The sequence below is a fragment of the Mixophyes fleayi genome, chromosome 1 (genome assembly GCF_038048845.1).
Source record: "Mixophyes fleayi isolate aMixFle1 chromosome 1, aMixFle1.hap1, whole genome shotgun sequence".
NCBI lineage: Eukaryota > Metazoa > Chordata > Amphibia > Anura > Limnodynastidae > Mixophyes > Mixophyes fleayi.
The window spans coordinates 293,060,135-293,082,605 of record NC_134402.1 but is presented as its reverse complement, the minus strand read 5'-3'; positions in this window follow the sequence as shown (position 1 = coordinate 293,082,605).

Here is a 22,471-nt window from a genome sequence, read left to right as displayed (position 1 = left end):
ACTCTGTGGCTATGTGTCTCTTCCTGCTGCCGCTGCCTGTCCCTACGGATGCCCAGTGATAGCGGATAACTAGTGATCCCCCTCTGCCTCCTCTCCTAGCCTATCTATTGTGGGCTCCATCTGCCCCATTCCTCTCTCCACCCCAGTATTTACCTGGTTACCTGGACCCTTTCACGGCTTCCTCTCTGCTACCTCACCACCATCCGACCCACCTCCCCCACTGGCTAGAGTCCCTCATTTGCTGCTCCCCTCTGGATATTCTCACCCATCCTTCCTGCCACCCTCACTCCTCTGGACCATATTTTACTCCTGTGCCTGCTTCCCAGGACTCTCCCTGGACCCCTGGACTCAAAATGCACCCCTCCTTGTACCCTATGGAACTTATCCCATGGACTCACCTGTGTTCCTGCTCTCCACCCTGAGGGCACCGGCTCCTGTGGACTCTCCTGCTTTGGACTCTCCTGCTTTGGACTCTCCTGTTCTGGACTACTAGTGATCAATCACCACCTGCACCTAGTATGCCCTGTCCTCTCTGCCTGGTATTGTGTCTTTAGTATTGCCTTTTTGTTTTCTCTGCGCTTCCTAATACCGAATTGTAATTGTTTTTGCCTGCAACTTTTTATCCTTATTATATTACTGTTATTCATTTTATTACTGTTACTTTTATTACTTTTAGTCACTAAAAGCCGCTTGTCTATTGTTGTCCTCACCACTGCCTCTCCTCCCCTCCTGCTTCTTCTACCTTTTTTCACTCCCCCTCCACCACCCACTGTCTCCAGTCTCTCACCATGCCTCCGCGCTCCTGTCCTATTCCCATCCTCTCACCTAGCCTCCCTCCCCATCCCTACCTTAATGCTCCACCTCGCTCCATCAACCCTGCCAATCTCCTCCACATCACTCCTCTTCCCTCCCTCCCGTTCTCCTGTGCCCTCTGGAAATCTAGATCTATCCGCAACAAACTGCCAGCCATCCATGACCTCTTCATCTCCAACTCTTTTAACCTCCTTGCTATCACCGAAACCTGGCTCTCCTCAACTGACACTGCTTCCCCCGCCACTCTCTCCCATGGTGGCCTTTCATTCACCCACTCCACCAGACCGGATGACCGTCCAGGTGGGGGAGTGGATATCCTCCTTTCCCCTAACTGCACCTTTCGGGTCATTCCCTCTGAAACTTCCCTCTCTTTCTCCTCCTTTGAAGTCCATTCTATCCGCCTCTTCTCCCCCATTCACCTCCGTGTCTCAGTCTTATACCGCCACCCTGACCCCACTTCCCTCTTTCTCGACAACTTTGCTGCTTGGCTTCCCCACTACCTCTCTTCTGACCTCCCCTCCATCATACTTGGAGACTTTAACATCCCTATTGATCTCCCCTCTGACCCTGCCTCCATTAAACTTCTCGCCCTTTCTTCCTCCCTTGGCCTCACGCAGTGGACCTCTTCCCCCACCCACTGCCTTGGTCACTCCCTTGACCTTGTCTTCTCTCATCTATTTGATCTCTCTGACTTCTCCAACTCTTCCTTCCCACTCTCTGACCACCATCTACTCTCCTTCAATCTGTCCTCTTCCCCTGCTTCCCCCCTCCCTAAAACTACCCTCACTAGGCGTAATCTTGCTGCTGTTGACCCTACTTCCTTTTCCTCCTCTCTTGAAACTCTACTATCCCCTCTTCCCTCCCTGGTCTGCCCTGATAACTCCACCTCTCTTTACAACCACTCTCTCACCACTGCCTTGGACGCTGTTGCCCCTGCCACTTCTGTCCGCCGCCGCCACTTAATTCCCCAACCCTGGCACTCTAATTTCACCCACTTCCTCCAGAAGTGCACTCGTGCTGCTGAACGCCTTTGGAGGAAATCTCGCTCCCTGGTTGACTTCCTCCACTTCAAATTTATCCTCTCCTCCTACTGCTCCGCCCTCTCCCTCTCTAAACAATCTTCATTTCTTCTCAGTCCTCTAATCCCCGCCGCCTCTTTGCCACGTTCACCTCTCTCCTCACCCCTCCCCCACCTCCTTTCCCACTCTCCCTCTCTGCTACTGATTTTGCCTCATTTTTCTCCTCCAAAATTGAGACCATCCGACTCGATATATCCTCCTCCCCTTCTTCTCCTGCCCCTCTCTTTGCTCCTCCCTCTCCCCTTATCCCACCCTGGGACTCCTTCCGCCCTACTATGGGCAATGAAATCCACTCCCTCATTCTTTCTTCTCCCCCGTCTACCTGTCACCTGGATCCCTTCCCCTCTCACCTTCTTTGCTCCTTCTCCCCCACTGTCTGCGCTTACTTAGCTCACCTCTTCAACCTGTCTCTCTCCACTGGTACCGTCCCTATTTCCTTCAAACATGCCCTCATCTCTCCTATTCTAAAAAAAACTAATCTCGATCCCACCACACTCGCCAACTACCGCCCCATTTCTCTTCTCCCCTATACCTCTAAACTTCTCGAGCGAATTGTTTGAAACCGCCTCACCTGTCACCTCTCTGACAATTCCCTCCTTGACCCTCTCCAATCTGGCCCCCTCCATTCTACTAAAACTGCCCTGACCAATGTAAGAAATGATCTCCTCTCTGCTAAATCCAGTGGTCACTTCTCCCTGCTCATCCTCCTGGACCTATCCGCAGCCTTTGACACCTTGGACCACCCCCTCCTCTTGCAGACACTTCACTCTTGGTCTCTCTGGCTCTGTCCTTACATGGTTCACCTCCTATCCCGCCAACCGCTCTTTCTCTGTATCTATGTCCGGTTCATCCTCCCCCCCTCTGCCCTCCCTGTAGGAGTCCCTCAGGGCTCTGTTCTTGGCCCTCTACTCTTCTCACTCTATACTTCCTCCCTTGGTGCTCTCATCACCTCATTCGGCCTTCAGTATCACCTATATGCCGATGATATTCAACTTTACATCTCTTCTCCTGATCTTTCCCCTCCCCTCCTCTCTCGTGTATCTGACTGCCTCTCTGCCATCTCCTCTTGGATGTCCTCTCGCTTTCTCAAAATTAACATTGAAAAAACAGAACTTATTGTTTTACCTCCGTCTAAGTCCTTATCCCATCTGGATCTCTCCATCACTATTGACAACTCCACCATTTCCTCCGTCCTCCAACTACGCTGCCTGGGCGTCACCATCGACTCCTCCCTCTCTTTTACCTCCCACATTCAATCTCTTGCGCAATCCTGTCACTTTCAACTTCGTAACATTGCCCGCATCCTGCCCTTCCTATCTAATGAAGCAACCAAAACTATTATCCACTCGCTCATCATTTCCCGGCTGGACTACTGCAATCTTCTCCTCACCAGCCTCCCCCGCTCTCACCTTGCCCCCCCTTCGTTCCATACTCAATGCGGCGGCGAGGCTTATCTTCCTTTCTCGCCGCTCCTCTCTGCCTTGCCCTTCACTGGCTCCCCTTTCGCTATTGAATTCTTTTCAAACTTCTTACCCTCACCTACAAGGCCCTCTCCCAGTCTACTGCCTCCTATATCTCCAATCTCCTCTCCATCCACACTCCCGCCCGGTCCCTGCGTTCGGCCAATGACCGTCGCCTCTCCTCCACTCTAATAACCTCATCCCACTCCAGAATTCAAGACTTCTTCCAAGCTGCCCCTTGCACTGGAATGACCTCCCTCGCTCCATCCGTCTATCCCCTAACTTGTGCTTCTTCAAGCGGGCACTCAAAACTCATCTCTTCCTCAAAGCTTACCAGCCCTCCACTTAACCCTCTTTCCATGCTCGCTCTCATCTCCTGGATCCTCCCTTGAAAAGGGTGCGCTTGCTCCCCTTCTCTGACTCCCTCTGTGCCGATTGTCTGTTGCCCTCCCTTTAGGATGTAAGCTCTAATGAGCAGGGCCCTTCTCCATCCTGTCTCTCTACCTTCTCTTCTGCTCCAACCTCAATATTTTTCATCTGAAGTCTTGGTATTACTCGTTTATTGTTCTGTACTGTTATTCCCTGTACTGTCCATTGTTTGTACTGTGTTCGGCGCTGCGGAAACCTTGTGGCGCCTTATAAATAAATAATAATAATAATAATAACCTGGAAAGCATTATGTGGAAACATTAATATAACAAAAACCGTAAGTTTATAATTGCTATAATGCATAATAATTAAAAGATAATTAATAACTGAGCCTATAGTAGTAATAATCCCCTTAGAACTAGTCATTACTGTCCACTACTGCCCTGTTCAGAGCATTATAGTCTAGTAATACCCCATTTTTGGGGGTTATTACTTAAAATGTTCGGACATTGTTAAATCTGTTTTTATTTTGGTTAGTGATGTACTTTAATTTGATTCTAGGCTGACTTGATACTGTATGTGCTGCCTTTTTTTCTTATAGCTTTAGTTATTTGCTGTGCTTTACCTGCTGTTTGCATGCACATTGTTGTTTCAACATGTTTTCTTTGTTATAGAAATTTAACAAGAAAATGCTTCCTGTTTTAACATCATCATTTTAAAATATAAAGCAATGTTTATATAACACTCTCTTGTATGGATGTGCTTGAGTGACACCCTTGAGTTGTTTTGTTATGTGTGAATGAGGGAGCCACCTTTGGAGCAGTACTACAGGGAAACACTTTTGGAGTGGCACTACACTAGAGTGCAGAAAGGTTTTCACATTAGTACAGCAGTGCACCTTGCTTAAAGATATAAAGGTGGAGAACAGGAGTGTAAGGTATTTAAGCCAGATGTTGTTCATTATGCAGTGTGACCGGTGCCAAACACACACACACACACACACACACACACATGTATATATGCTGTATATAAAATAGGAGTTCCAACTAGGAGACTCCAAAACCCCGTAATTTCAAGATGTGTTAGAATTATAGTAAGAGCTCAAGAAGTAACCAAGCCTGGTGTTTTTAGCTTGAGCAGTCAGAGCGTTGACTGCTAGGAGCATGTGTGTTCACTGTTTAAGGGAGATGCATGAGTTGAGACAGTGCTCCTGAAAATTCAGAGTGTGTCAAAAACTAGGGGAGAATGTCCAGAATGATTCTGGACAGAAGCTAGAGCAGGGCTGACCCCTTTTATCCAGGTATTATTTGTCTACTCCTGAATGTATCATTGACTTTCTGAATGAAATAACCTGGTCTTAATTGAAATGCTTGTGCACATTTCCACCTTTTTCACCTGATAAATAAAGATATTTAAAAAAAAAAAAATTGTTACCCATTTTGTTTCACCTTGTATATTTTCCCCTGTTCTACATCATATGAAAGCTCTGTGCTAGCTTAATAAACCAGCACAGAGTTTTCATCTGATGTATTGGAAATCTAATGTGTGTAATAAATAAGTACATTATGAAGAATGAAGTATCATCTGCAGCTGCAGTGAGTAAATAGACTTTGTTATGCTGAAATGGGTTTTCATTTTGCAGTAGGTATTAGTGGTCTATTTTACAGGTAATTCTGCTTTAGAAATTGCTTGTTTTGCAGTTCCGAGATGATTGGTCATCAAGGACCAAAATGTTAAAGCTTGCTTTTCCTGTAACACACCTGCCTGACATATTTTCATATATGTTGCACTAAATGAGTAAAAACACAGCTGTGTAGAAAGCTGAATAGGCAGTAATTTGTCAACAACTCAATCAAATTGCTGATTCACTATAAAAAGTGTTCCGTTAATTATTGATAGTCTCTTAATTATACTTTATTACTCTAAATACATTGTGCGTATAATTAAGCAATGGTTAAAATAACTTATTAGGGGAAACATATAACTGCAATTGGCAGCAAAAGACAAAAACCAGATGCTTCATAATACTCACACTAAGATCGTACTGTATGTATCTTATATGTAACCAACATTCCATATAGCACATATTATGTAAAGGCTGCTTATACACTATGCACATACATATGTGCAATCCCAACAAGTGTATAGATGTGATTTGCCCACCCCCCCATTACAGCAAGTTTGGGAGAGATAGCAACCTGACCTATTTTATTTGAAAGATATTTGTCTGCTCCCAAACTTAGCACTGACTTTCTGACCGAATTAACGTGCACTCAATTAATTAATTAATTAATTAATTAATTAAACTGGCCTTTTATGGCAATTAATTTAGTCCAATGTAAAGATAAGCTACAATTTAGTGGTAGACAAAGAGGTTTCACTCAGGCAGGAGTCATGAACACTCACAGTGTGGTGTCTGTGCTGTAATATTATTACTAGAAATGAATGGTTCGGATTCGGAGAAATCTGACAGATCCGAGTTTTGGGGTTCCGAGTAAAAACGAGTTGTGACTCGGCTTTGTGCGCCCATTTCGGATCTCAAAATGACATTGCATTTCAAGGAAAATTTCAATGCAAAACTTGCCAGAGTTTTGGATTGATATCTTCTATATATACAGCCCTCCTTCATTTTCTTAAATGCCTTTTTAGAACAGACAGGATGTAGGGAGGAAGTTAGCTGCAGTGAAAATAGCGTTCAGGGAGAAAGAGGGACATAGAAAGCAATAGAATTGTGTCATTATTTTATATCAGTTCTGTAGAGATCAGTCAGCTAGAATAGTTTGCTGATCTACTGATTTTCATTTCAATCTTTTAGAGAGTGTAGATGGACAAGTGGCTACTGGTTCTTAATGCATATATAATCGTACTAGTATATAAACTGAGTTAGGTATCATTCTGAATAAGTAGTATATTTAGCTATGTGCTTTTGCTATATTACTATTAGCAGCAGAATCCAAAAAACAAATAGATAACTTTGAAAAAAAATAGGTGTGTTAATGTCAATGCAGCTGCACACCACAAAAAGATGCTATACATTCTAAACTTTTTTCTATTTTTCAATACTTGTCAATTTTTAAAGGGTCATTCGGTGACATCTAAAATTAAAACTAGGTGTTTGCGCATGAGGGTTTTTTTCTGGGCATTTCCAGCATTCAGCAATTGCATGTAGAACATTGCAGCAGTTGAAAAAAAAATGTCATCTGCCATCTCACCAACTGAACCAAGCTGATTACATAAATTAAACAACAACAACAAACATTTAGTGTAAGGTGCAAGATATAAAAATGATGAAACACTACTCACACACTTACTTTGGAACATTAGACAGCATGCATTACGAAGAAGGAAGAAGCAGTAAGAATCAGATGTCATCAGATGGACAGAGGCATCAGTGGATATTTAGACAATAGATACTCAATTATAAAGCACTATGTAATTTTCTGTATATAAATTAATGATGTTGCTGATAGAGGAAGGTGGCTTCTACTAATTGCAAATTTACCTCTGAATATTAAAAATATTTTTTTTTGCTACTTTCATTCAAACGCAAGACGGAATATTAAATCTGCTGGATTATATAAAGCCTAATAGCAAATGTGATTTCCGCTATCAAAGCAAATGTTAATATACTTCTTTTGTGCTTATGACCTGACTCTGTGTATGTGTATGGGGATGTATGTATGTATGCCTGACGTAAACCTGATGCATATACTAGAGGTGCAGAGTTGTACATATCTTGATATGCTTTTTTGAGCGTAAATTATGCTCATTATGTCCAACTTATTATCAGGCCCAATATCTAGAACATTCACTGTCACTGAGAGGAGTGTCTAGCATAAAACATATAAATGGACCTCATATAGAAAGCCTAGTTACTGCTATTGGTACTTTACTAAGGAAGAGTCAAATTGTCTTACTTTGCAAAATGAGCTTATTTTTTGATTATGTGATTATTTTTATGACTTTGCAGAATTATTGTTACAATCATTGCTAAATGTCTCTTCATTTTGTGAAGCTGGACTGTTATTGACGTTGATGTTAATAACACAAGGGTAGTGCAAAAAAGGAGCAAGATACAGCAATAAAGTTAAAACATGCATTTTTATATTACAATGCTAGAAATAGTTCTGCTAACTGTGAAACAGAAAAAAAAATTTTTTTTAACAGGGATTATGGACACAATAAATCTGCTATTTTATTTGTCTAGAGATGTTGGTTGAAAAAAGTATAATTCTTACAGCAGATACAAGGCTAAATTCCATAAAATATCGCCTCTCTGTGGGTTTAACAAATGCATTAATAACGTGAAGTATTCTTAAGTATTGTAACATGCAAAATGTTTTTCCTGGCTCATTTTAAAACTACACTCAATCATTTAATAAGCAGTGGGTGAAATTTCCATTTCTTCCAGACATCGTTCAGTACTATTTACTTTGACCCCAGTCAAACGAAAATTGCAGCCTGTCATTGAGAAGTACATTCCAATACTGCTATAGTATAGATATTTATGTCAGAGCTGCAGGAAAATAGCTCAGTTTTTGGCTCTAACAGTTACCCATGTTCCCATACACTTATAGAACAATTCATTTTTATTTTGTGCTTTGAAATTAATCAATGTGTTATTGTATCACAGCGTGTGCAAGTAGATTTGCTGAAATAATTCTAATTTCCAAAAATGTATGTGCATCAAATTAAAGACTTCTTGTTGGACTTGTTCAAGGAGTGCAAGCTGCAGTTTTATGTAGTTAGGTTTGTTTTGTAAAGTCTATGTAGTTAGGTTTGTGTGGTAAGGTCTATGTAGTTAGGTTTGTGTGGTAAGGTCTATGTAGCTAGGTTTGTCGGGTCCCTTGATTTTATGAAAGCCGGCCGGGGTTGGTGACAGTATAGCAGGGGGGCACACAGTAGGGGTCCCCCTGCCATAATGACAAACCAGTCCCAGGCTATTCAGCACGAATTCTCTAGGGAGTGGGGTTCACAAAAAAATGTGCGGGCCCCCTCTCTAGGAAGACCCAGTCCCATGCTGAAAGCACTATGGCTCTATCCCCACCCCTGTTCAGTGTGTGCTCAGTAGTTTTAAAATACACCCGTAGTCAACAAGGATAGGATCTTGAGATGTGTTCCTTGTTGACTATGGCTGTAAGCAGAGCGTATTTGCGGTCAGGAATGCACTTACATGCCTCAATGACTCAGGCCCAATGTTTTTGATTTTACAGTGCTAGGTAACAGTACAAATTACATTAGTGGATATGACAGAAAATGTCCATAACTATGGTTGCTCAAGTGTTTATTTATGTACAGATTAGGACACTATGTACATTTTTAGGATATTTATTTTAATCACTTTAGAGAAGTAACAATAATATTCCAAATCTTATGTAATGCCCCCTAGTGGCGGTTTGTGGCGGTTGCTTCCTAGAGACAATCACTACTGTCTCCTAAGCAGGAGTGGGGGAGCCCATAAGGGGAAGGAAAAAAGAAAAATGGGGATTGCTGCATGCAGTTTTGTGGCTGCATATACAGAGGGGAGGAGTCCCTAATCCCAGAGGGGGGAGAACCCCATATCACTAAAGAGAACCCTAAGATAAAGAGGAGGACATTTTGCATGGAAGAAACCCTGGAGTGAGGGTTGCTACAAGAAGCATGGGAGCTGAAGTGTCAGAGTCAGGGGCTGTGCATACACAGAGAGAAGTGTCAGAGCCCAAAAGGAGAAATCATCCCCGTAGTGGAGGGGTTAGCTGCAGTTGAGGGTTACACAGTGTGTGTCAGAACTCTATGCATTGAAGAGAAGCTGCCGCCAGTTATCATCAATGTGAATGCCCCTGCAGAGAAGGGGTGAACTGTAGTGAAGTATGGAGTACTGAAGTGTAAGAGACATGTGAACCAGGGGCAGGCTGGGCTGGGGGGCAGAGGGGCATGTGCCCCGTGGGCCAGTCCCATAGTGGGCTATCTTGGGCTGGGTCACTGGGCCACCTGCATTTTAATGTCCTTTAAAATGTTCCTAATAGGCTGCTCGAATCTTGCCCCTCGGGCTAATATTTGCCAGCCCTCCCCAGATGTGAACTATGTTATATTACATCTAGATAACATTAAGAACTGTACAGGATGAAAAAAGAGATATATTTGCAACCATATTCATATTGCTCATTAAGAACAGTGCTGGAGAGAGTAAGCTGTATATATTTCTTTATTGCTGCAACTATTATGATTATTGTGCTGGAGGAAGAGGAGTGTAAATAAAGAGTTCAGTCTGTCATAGAGATGGTCTGGCGCCCAAATTTTTCTGATGTTTATTGCACTACACCACAGTGTGACATCACCTGTGTCCCACTACTTACAAAGAAACACCTGCATGTGACCCCTGGTCATTTACACCAATGCACATCAGCTAGCCATGGCTGGAGAAGGAGCGTGCACTGTGTAACCTTTGCATCCCACACTACACACAGTGACAGGGGGTTACACTTAAATACTGTTAAAGCTACCTACACTTTTTTATTTACTTGGAGTATTTGAATGTATTTTTACTCCTTATCCTTTGATGCTTACAATTCTACCATAGTTACATAGTTAATAAGACTGAAAAGAAGACACAGGTCCATCAAGTTCAGCCTTTCAGAAATTTTAATTGTGCTGATCCATAGAAAGGCGAAACAAAACCCTTGTTGTGCCAGTTGGCAATTTAGCCTTACAGGGGTAAAAGATCACTCCTGAACCCACATTTGGTAATTAGATAAATTGCCAGGATTGATGAACTGTGTAATGTTCTCTACTGATTATAATTACATATGCCATCAAATCTATTTTTAAAATATGTTAGTGAAGTTGCCATCAATATCTCATTTGGTAAGGAATTCCACAAATTTATCTCCCTTAACCTTCCCTTCTGATGATGATGATGATGATGATGAGGATGATGATGAAATAATCTTTCTTCCATTCACAATTGATGTCTTCTGTAAGTTCATTAGAAAATGTATGCATTCACCTCAGATATATTTATATTCTGTGGGGCTTTATCTCCAAAATGAACAAACCTAGTTTCTCTAACCTTATAATTTAACCTTTCCATTTCGGTTTATTAACGCTTCTGAACCCTTTCAAGTTCTCATATGTCCTTATATTCCATTTGTCTAACTAGAGCCTTACCAAATGGTAGTACTCTTTGCATCACATGTATTCATTCCCTTTTTTCTGCATCCTAGAATTTGATTTGCCTTCTTACATTTTCAGCCACTCCCTGGCACTGTGTGCTGTTAATTTACCAATACAAAGAAAAAAAGAAAACACAAAAACCTTCTCTCCAATATAGATACCATCTTGTACAGATTAATTTAAAACATAATTTATTATAAAATCAAACAAAATAAAACACTTTGCATCCATTTAATTAAATTCTCAAATTCTTACATGCTCTTATTGAAACAATAATGGGACCCCATTCAGTAATTGATTATGATCTTGATGTCTTGATTATGAAGTAGATCAGAGAGAAGAGAAGTATCATAAAAGTAATCCCCCTGTTCTTTCTTGGCTCCTTTGTGAAGCAATTATACAATTGAGAAAATGCAGTATTTCATATGTCGTTACTAATTTCATGAATGCTTCAACAGCTTCAGTCTTTTCAAGTGTAGTGAGTGGATCCCGTCTTTGAGTGACTTCTAAAACATTACTCTCTCTTATTATGACTTCATCTACATCAGACTCCTGTAAGACTTGGAACCATTTTATCTGGGACTCCAGTTGCTGTTTGTAGTCCTGGATTATCTGCTTCTACAGATCAGGTTTTGCAGACTGAGCTTGGTCTATGATGTTGTCAACAAAGAATACATCCTGTGAGAATTTAGGCTCTCATTCCACAAGTCACCTTGTTATTCAATAAATGTAGTTTCTTCACTGGGGAAGCATACAAGTTTGATAAAGTTTGATAAAGCAAAGCTGCTTTTAGGAGCCATGCTTTCCTTTCTCAGCGTTATCTTTTTTTTGGCCTCCATAATTATGTATTTATATACTCATACCATAACAAACACTTATAGTAAAAAAAGATATTTGCACTTGGCTCACGATGTATACTCTACCTAATGATAAGTGCATAGTAAATAGCATAAGTCTATGATGGATGCTCTGTTACATTCCAAATTTATTGTGTGCCTAATTTTTGAAACTTTTTCTTGTAAGTGCACTACTTTAGTTGATCATCATCCAAATTTAATTATTTGTCGAAGTCGTATAATTGGATGAACGAAGGTATATTGTTTTGTTGTGCGATTGCACTCGCTACACGTGGCATACTGCGATCGCACGGTAAAATACGCACGCACACACTCGCATTACAACATTTAGTTATTTATATAATTCATATTCATATTGGTTCCGTTATACAGTGATTTATGAGCAGATAGTATCTAGTTTATTATTAGTTTACATATTATGATTATATATACACTTTAGTGTTATTTAAGGTTCAGGTTATAGGAAAGGTTTCATGTCTGGTATCATATTAATCCCCTATTCATCAGCAGTTGTCCGGTTCATTCGCCGAAGAGATCGCACATTGCATACTCTAGTTAGTGATGTTAGGGAATAAATACTTAAAGTAATGCTGACTATAAAATGCTAATAGACTAGTTGATACTGGAGCCTTGGCGGAAGAGTCAGAGCACAAACCCTGGAGAGATGACCCCCACCTTTGGATATTTTGGTTTGAACTGGCCTATGACCTGCAGCAGTCTGGACCTTCCTGATACCTGGACCAATAGAAGCAAGCCACACCATCTCCATTGTTCTCACTGTAACACTGAGTGTATATAATAACAGCTCACACTGGCACTCAGCAGTCTCTTCTGACCACAGTATTCTGGAGTGAAATACTGTTCGCTGGTGCCAGTGGGAGCGCAGTGCGAGCGCAAGCGAGTGCGGTATGTATGTATCTTTTGGTGTTGGTTGTATTGTATTATAATCATGTATTGAATTGTTAAATTATTGCATCTGCTAAAATAAATTACTTTGTGCCTTGGAAACACAATACAAATGCTTGGGCAATGCTTATTTGAAAACGATAGAATTACTTTAATAATTTGGGGGCCTGGAGTGAGGTTACATTATCGGAAGGTATGTAACGCTTACGGTTTTTGTTTTCTCAACAAAGGGTGGATTGACGCGTCACATACGGGAAAGAATGCAATGTGTTCAAAACCTGTTGTTCACTTTGTGTTGCGAAACCGAATGTCCGTTGTTGCATAATCTGAAGGAACGCTAACCTGAATCTAGGTACAAGAAAGAAAAATGTTTATTTTTATTGTCGTTTTGCGTTTTAAAGGTATTGCATTGCATAGCGTATGTGTACTTCATGTTTAGCGTATATGAACTTCCGATATTGTTGCCACGTGTTTCAACAGTCGTGTTCATAGTATGTTATATATGCATAGTATAATCACTTGTTAAAGCCTCTGAAAATATATTACTATTGTTTGGGAAATTTATTTTCTGTACAGAAAACAAAAGGTTGTGTGTGTGTATGTGAATGTTATGCATAAAGACAAAAGTATACTTGTAACGGAATATAGTTTTTTTGCACGCGCGCTCAATACTAATCATGACGTTTTCTGATAAATAGTAAGTCTGCATCCTGTCCGCACAACAGCAGTTCTCAATGAGAAGGCGGACAGAGATGGTATAGTTATCTTTGAGCGATGCGATTTGACCGCATGGTAAGGCTGTGATTGAGTATTGGGAGGGCAGTGTGGAACTGTTGAAAATTGATAGCGCTTTGGTTCAGTTGTGTCTGACGGGGCACGGTAAAAAGGTGACCTGACAACAAAGGTTCTGTTCTAAGTGTGAACAGGATATAAAGAAACCTTTGTGTGAGTGGTGTTCTGTTCTAACAAAGAGCAGGGGATAAAGAGACGCCACAGAGTATACATGGCAGGTATACTCGAAGCGAAAATAACAGGTTTTCACGGCATTCCCAATAGTAATCGCAAAGCTTACTGATAGTTAGTATCTGTAAGCGGTGCGATCGGACCACATGGTTGATTTTGTGCAGCCGTGATTGTGACTTGGGAGATGTGGGAGGAAATACGCTGCAACCACTGATATTCTTAATTGATATTGGTTGCTAACAGTGGTAAAGTACTCAAAGGCATAAGGGGACGTACCTGTTGAAATCGTCCAGGGCCAAAAAGTCATGGCCAGTTGTGTGCTGCCTAATGAATGGCCGGTTGGTTCGGCAAAATATGTTATGTATAATAAATATGGTGCGTATGCAACGGTATACTGCGACAAATAGGTCAAGATGACTCGGGAGTGTGTGAAACCTTTCCCAAACATAGGTAAATTTGACTCAGAGGTGTTAGATAATGTTAGAGATAAAGTACGGTTGATTAAATCAACAAAAACGAGAATTGAACATGATGACTGTTTAAAATTGTGGCAACAAGAAGGGTACACGTGGCAAGGGAGCGCGTGCTCAGCGGAAGTAGGCGTGGTGCAAATCGCGCGCACAACAGAAGTGAGCGTTGCAAAGCGTGGTGAACTGAGCGCATGCACGCCCTCACGGCCAAATGCAGTTGGGGTGGTAGGTACAGCATATACCAAAAATGTTAAAAATGTAATGAGTAAGTTGTATGATGTCTTAAGTAATGTTTTAGAAGAAGAAGATGTACCCACAGTCATTTCAGCCATTGCCCATGCCAGTAACATAGAAGAAGCAGTACACGGACAAGGAAAGGGAACGGTTCCACCGGCAGGGGCAGCGGCTGAAATCAGTGAGAATAATATAGAAATTAATAGAAAGGGGGACATTCATTATACTGCAACAGCAATTCCAGCAACTAGTTCAGAATGTAGCGACTTGGTAAGTCTGCATCCCGTCCGCACAACAGCAGTTTCCAATGGGAAGGTGGACAGAGATGGTGTAGTTCCCATAAAACATGTAGCAATGCATTTTCCATGGACTAGGATGGAACTGTTTACAATTATGTCTGATTTCCCTGATCCTAGAAAAGATTTGACCAAGTGTCAGAAATTTATTAGACATTTAGGTAATGCACATGAGCCTACTAATAAAGATTGCAAAAGTTCATTAAGGATTGTAGGTTGGAGAAGGATAAATTCTTAACCGAGGATGACAATCAGGACAATATCGGACGTATAATCACACAGTTGGCCATATATTATCCAGTGACAGTGGAATGGGGAAAAATTTTCACTATCAAACAAAAAGGTAGTGAGATTACAACTATTTTTCTAGGGCTCTTGCGGCCATGATTAAGTACACAGGGATACCAGATATAAGGGAAAATCCACATCATAGGGAGGTAGCTGTTGCAGTACTAATGGACGGTCTCCGGGAGGATCTAACGACCTGGATACAAACCTCTTTTCCTAATTGGAGAGGTCTCACAGTAAATGAAATTAGAGAGCATGCTGTAGAACATGATAAAAAATATGTAAAAAGGAAAAAGCGCAGAGTGATAGGCTAATGACGGTGAGTATCCAGGCTCTAGAAAGATTACATTCACAACATCTGAATTATAAAAATCTCTATAAGGGACGAAAGAAACAGAAATCTTTGAAGTGTTTTAACTGCCTTAAGAAGGGACATTTGAGGAAAGATTGCAAAGAAAATCTTAGAGCAAAATCTAGGAAATTAGGACCAGACAAGGCAAATAATAATCAATGGTAAGTATTAATGTGCAGGTGTAGAAAGAAACTGATTTAAAGGTAATACTTTGTTGATTTTGCTTGCTTATTTTATGTTGTCACATGTTTGCTTTCCTGATCGCTGGCCGATGGTAAAGAATGAAAATTTTTGTTTCGTTTGCTGTTATTAGATAACTATCTAGTTTTTTTTCTTCTCACAATTGTAAAATTATTGCATCTGCTAAAATAAATTACTTTGTGCCTTGGAAACACAATACAATCGTTTGGGCAATGCTTATTTGAAAACGATAGAATTACTTTAATAATATAGTGTCATCAAATTACGTTACTCTTTACAATTTGGTATCTATTCACTTCTCTAAATATGTATTTGTATTATTTATACATTCCATATTTATATACATTCCATATTGATATACATGATATTTATTATACATGACATATTTATATACTTGCATATACATACGAGTGACAAGTCCCTTTGTTTGATTCATAAGAGCAGCAGGGTGGCTTAGTGGTTAGCATTTCTGTCTCACAGCACTGGGGTCATGAGTTCAATACCCGACCATGTCCTTGTCTGTATGGAGTTTGTATGTTCTACCTGTGCTTGTGTGGGTTTCCTCCAGGTGCTCTGGTTTTCTCCCACACTCCCCCCCAAAAATACTAGTAGGCTAATTGGCTGCAATTAAATTGACCTTAGTCTCATGCAGTCTGTGTGTGTGTCTAAGGGAAATTAGACTGTAAGCTCCTATGGGGTAGCTACTGATGTGAGTGAGTTTTCTGTACAGCGCTGCAGAATTAGTGGCACTTTGTAAATAGCTGATGATGATGATGATTTCTTTTCAGCCAGATTTACCTTACTCAAAACATAAAAAGCACCTATAGTAAAACAAGATGTTTGAAAACTCCACTCTTGGCTCCTGGTGAATACTCTGCCCAACGATAAGTGCATACAAAAGTCTGGGGAGAATATTCATTTTGACAGCATTGATATGTACTATCCAGGGATATAGTGATATGACCACATAGTAAGATCCATTTTATTTTGGAGGAAAATGTGGGGAAAGTTAGCTTGGAAGAGCTTTTCAGCCAGATTTACCTTACTTATACCATAAAAAGCACTTTAGTAAAAGTAGTAAAACAATGTGTTTAAAAGCTCTACTGTTAGCTCCCAGTGAATACTCTACCCAATGATAAGTGCATAGTGCATAAATAGATGAAGGTTTTATCAATGTCTGTATTAACTGTATTTATTAACTGGATTAATTCTACCACTGTCCATCCAATGAACACTGCCTGTTTCTGTAGCATAAATATCTATGGGCGATGCTCTGTTACGCTCATTCTTGATTATCATGTAGATCAGAGAGTAGAGAGGTATCATAGAAGTAATCCTCTTGTAATGAATGTATTTATGATCTCTCAAGTGCATCTTACAAGGCTGCCAGATCATCTATTGTGTTTCCTAGTCTAGGACTTGTATCTTTTATTAAACTGCCATATATTTGTGCAATATATTTGAGTCACTGCTCTGTCACTAATTTTAGCCAGCCAATTTTGACTTTGGTCAAAATTGATGAAAATTGGGACCACTGTGAAGGAATAATTACAAAATAGACTGGAAAGGAATGTTAATGCTATAAATAGTAATATAGGAGTAAATCCAGCTCAAAATTACATTATTTACCTATTTTTAACAATTTTTAAATAAATCCAGATCCAAAACCAAAACCTTTTGCATTTGTTCCACAAAACCAGTAGCAAAGTCGGGTTAGAACCAACACTGGTTTTGAAACCAAAACACAAGGATCAGAGCACATCTCTATCCGTTATATATTTACTTTTTGTTTGATTTTTCATTTCTTTTCAAATTTAGGCATAAAACGTAAAAAAAGGCATATGACATTGGTTAAAAAAACTTAAGTAATACTGCTACACACCTGAGCCAAGCTATGGCGTGGTTTTCAAAAGGCCTTGGCCCAAGATGCAGGGACTTGGAATCCTCCTATTGTAAAATGTCATTCCTAAGCTCAGCATTGGGTATGCCAGAGTGTGATCGGCCCAGTGCATTAAGATCTCATCATGTCACCTACTTCACCTGCCAGACATGGGACTACTGTAAATTACATTTTGTAACCACTACTGTACCGTCCGCCATAGCGCTTCTCTTGGATAATCCTGTTTTTCCCCCAGGGCAATATCTCTCAATTGCAATCTTGACACATGAGAGGTGTCAGGATGGTTAGAGACATTTTGGAATTTGGTCACTGTATGCCTCTGTCGTTCTTACAAGACAGATTTGAATTGTGAGACATTACGTCGAATCTCTTTCAAAACCTTCTATTACGAGAGAGCTGACTCCACTGGAATCTCTTTTGTGTTCGAGACCCCCTCCAAAGGGGTATTATTTCTAACTTATATAACCTCCTCATCACCTCCAAACAGACCAGCACCCCAGCTCATAAACTTAAATGGGAGGCTGATTTGGGCAGGCCCGTCAGATACACCTGGCCAATAATTATGGAACGGATATCGAAAACCTCTATTTCCTCCCTGGTAAAAGAAAACGCTTATAAAATTTATTTTCATTGGTATTTGGTCCCGACTAGGCTGAAAACGATATAGGGAACCACATCTGACCTTTGTTGGCATGGCTGTGGTGAGTAGGGGTCCTTGATCCACATCTAGTGGTGCTGCCCAAAGATTGCTCTGTTCTGGGATGACGTGGCTTCTTTAATTAGTGAAGTAACTCAGATTCAAATCTTTAAATGCCCCTGGTCCTTTCTTCTGTGCTCTCCCTTGGAGGCTCTTGACAAGCACGCGGATAAACTGTCTATGTAAATCCTTAATGCACCCAGATGTTTGGTGGCCAAGAAATGGAAAAACACAAATTCCCTCTCCAGAAAACAACTCCTAAATAAAATTTGGTACTTGACATCAATGGAAAAAGTTTCGTCATATTTGAATAATAAATCCCATAAATTCTCCCAAATATGGTACAAATGGTTTATATATAATAATTACTCAAGTTCACACTCTTATAACGCTCATCCCCAAGATATTTTTTTCCTCTTCTTATAACTTGTTCTGAGTATTGATCAATATTGTATTGATCACCATTGGATTGTTGGCCGCCAGGAGTCCAATATTCGGTCTTAGTTCTTCCAATTGCCCTTCCCCTTCCTACTTCCACCCCCTCTTCCTAATATATTTGAAAAACAAATAAAAAACTGACACTGTTATACAACTGTTAGAAATAATATACTACCCATTTTTGCATATTTCAGACCAACTAAATGTATGTATAACTTGCTTGTTCTTTTTATGTGGATTGGTTCAGGCAAGTGAACAGTCCTTGCCGGATTTATACATTGTAATTTGCTATGGCCTTTTTTGGTCTTTACTTTGTTTGTGGGAAATGTGTGTTGGTGTTTTATAAATAAAGTTCTTTAAAAAAAAAGTTATGTAATACAGCGCTAATGGGGAAATTTAAACTAGAACCTCTGAATGAAATTCACACCAGTACAGACGGAATCTTGTTTATTAGGATCTATTGGGACTGGTACACTTGTTTCTAAAACATAATTATAATTAATATGATATTATTTGCATTAGCAAGTGCTTGTACTTTGAATTCCATATCACTAGTTAATCATAAAAATGTAAAAGGACATAAATATAATGCCATGGCAAGGAAAAATATTTAGCAAAATTTATAATATGAAGGAATCTTTCCATGCCATGGCAGTCAGTTGTTAATCTCACTGACAGAAGATAAACTTCAATATTTAGGCAATAAAAATGATGTTCATCTATCAAGCTGTAGAAATTACTTTGAGGTGCAGTGCTTTATGTCCAAATTCTGAATTATCAGCACTGCCACAGGAGCTAAGAAACCGTTTAAATAAATAAGATATAACATATCTAGGTCAAGGTGATAAATATCACCCCTGTAGATATTTTTATACCAAGATCTTGCTAATTATCCCTATGGTTGAAATGAGGTTAAACAAAAGAGATAAAGATCATTTTATAAGAAAGTTAAAGAGTAAGTTTAACATTGTGCATCTGTAAAGAATATATATTAATCACAAACAAGGCCTCAAAGGCCAGCAGATGCATTAGAGAGAATAGATAATAAATAGCAACCATAATAGACATCATGGGATAAATACTGTACTTGTTAAAATGTCAAGTAATATCTTTATAAGCATTGAGTCAAGAATGATGACATATTTTATTACATATATATCCTAATCAGGTCAAATACTCTTGCTATTCTTAGATCAGATCAGATCAGATCAATAAAATTAATACATTGAAATAAGTAACAGGCAAAGATTACAAAAGTGGTTTTAAGATAAATATAATAGCTTGAAATTCTATACATTTAACGTGCATAAGAAATCTGCATTTGCCAATTTAAATTGTGTATTCATGTCATGTCAGCAACACATAGATTATCTTAGTCCAGGAAGCAATAAACTCACATTTCAGAGGGATTATACATTACAGTAAACAGAAAATTATAGCCATTAAATTGTTCACTGTTGGAAGGGCTGGGACACAAGCAGAAATCATAATAAAAATTTGTTTTAAGAGTAAAAAAATGTATAAGACAAACTAAAATTATGTGAGGAATTGTAGCTAAAGAATGAAACACGCACACAGTGGGTAATAGGCATTGCAATGGATAGTTTAAAACAGAACAATACCAGCTCCAATAGATGGAGATGGATGTTAATTAAAGTCTTTATCTTGAAGTCAATAAAAAGTTATTTGATTGCTGGATATGGTAGAAATCTCCCAACATAGCTCCAACAAGTCGAATACTTCAAGGAATTAAACGCAGGAGGACTCAAAATTGAAAGACAAGTCAATATGGTGCTTATTGTTCAGCAATAATATGAAAAATAAACTGCTTAAATGGAGCTCACCAGGTGTTCTAATTGCATTTGCTTTCAATGACTGGTTTTGTTCATCAAATAAATAGAAAATATCCAATAATATATATAAAAATAAAGAGTGGTATATTCTGTGCCATAATCTAATTTATATTGATAGGTGAATATTTATTCACCGGATCTAGGTAATAGGTAAAAGTTTGGTATAGTTCACTGGCATAGAATCCTCATCAGTGGATAGTGCTCAAGTAAGAAGAAAATAGAGACCGTACTGTGCACTGTAATCATAAAGTGTACACATGTGAAGTGTAGAGGAAATTATTGCTGTTTTTAATTATCTTAAATCATGTATTCTTATTTTGCGGATAAATATTCTTTATCTTACAATAAAAATAATGATGTAATATTTTCTTTAAAAATATTGATAAAACAGGAGGACACACTTACCTTTAGGTGGTATGTTAAATAAATTTTGTATAAAAGTCCCTGTGAGTTTCATTGTATGCAATATACTTCAATCCTCTAGACACCACGTGTTTATGCGTTTAACCGGTAAACAGCCTGCTTCATTAGGAAAGCAAAGAATAGATTGTATGGTATATTTATGCAATCCAATGCTTACTTATATTGTAATTGCATTGTCTATGCATTACATACCAACAATACTGTGTTATACAGTATGACTAAAATTGAGAGACAACTCTATCCATATGACACACTAATCTGGCTGTAATATTTATGGGTAGATAATTTAGTAAAATAGAAACATACATAAGAAGGATTTTATTTTGGAAAAGATGATACAGGTCCATCTAGTATGTCTTTTTTTGCCCTTTTTAAATATATTTTAGATGTAAGTTTTGACAATAGCATATGTTTATCTTGTGCATTGTATTACTGTTTGAGTCTCTACCACAAATTCTGAGTGACTAGTCCATGAATTTATCACCCTTTTATGAAAACATTTTGTTATGTTACATTTCAGTCTTTCTGCTTCCAATTTAAGTTTGTGTGTGTTCTGTTTTAGATTTTCTTCTTTTTTTCCCCTTTAAATACTGCCTTTCTGATCTATACTAGCTTTATAGGCTTTTTATGCTATTAAAACCTTTGATATATTTGAATATTTTTTATCATATCACCTCTTCCCTTTTCTGCTCTAAGCATTACAGGTTCAACTCTTTAAATAAGCCTTTGCACCATTTAGCAGGCCTTCTCTGAATTTTATATTTTATTATGTTATAGTAATTTTGGAGACAGAACCTCCAGCACTGTATAAAGTGTTGAAGGTGAGAACTTGCCAGTCACCTATTAAGTGCCAATATAACCTCCTCCCTTTTCCTGCTACTAATACCTCTTACTATACAACCAAGTATTCGACCACCTTTTCCCACTGCTTACAAGCTAACTGAGGGCTCCTAAATATCCTTAATGATCATAAGTAACCAGGTTGCTGTAATTCCTGCATTGGTGCCCTGCAAGAGCTAATCTGTAATTAGTCTGTGGGTATACACCAGTTGATGGCCCGAGACAGGGGAGGTTTTATAATTTTAGACATAGAGGGTGTTATTCCAGGTATAATTAACCAGTGGGTTTTTTTTTCAGAAGGGTCTTCAGAGACTTCATCTCTGGGTTGTTTGTGGGGGACTGTCTACGTGGTGGGTCCTAGCTACTGGGCCAAATAAGGGAGGGTAGTGCTTTACAGCCTTGAATCGTCAGAAAATGTTAGGTCGTCATAATTTTGGTATGAGGAATGACTGGTAATTGATTATCCATGTTTTTTTCTTTGCCATAATTTAATTTTATTTATTTCAATAAAATATGTAACCTTTCTTCACCAAGCAAGCCTCCCATGTCTTTATTTCTTAGCTAAGAGAACACTTGTAAAGGGCATTATGTAATGGTTAGTTTGGATCAAGTGTAGAGGCCTTAATTTTCATCTCCAGGCTCCCTTTCCTCTGTTTTTGTTGAAATTATATTACCCTTCATTCTGTATTTTATTAAGAATTTTTGTGCCCCACATGCTTTATTTTACATTTTTAAGTGTAAATTTAACCACAGGTTTTATCACTAATAAACACATTAAACAAAACAAAACAGAGAACTGATCTCTGAGGTACACAATTGGCTACAGCCCTTCCTCCGAGCTTACACCATTATATTTACTAAACTGCGGGTTTGAAAAAGT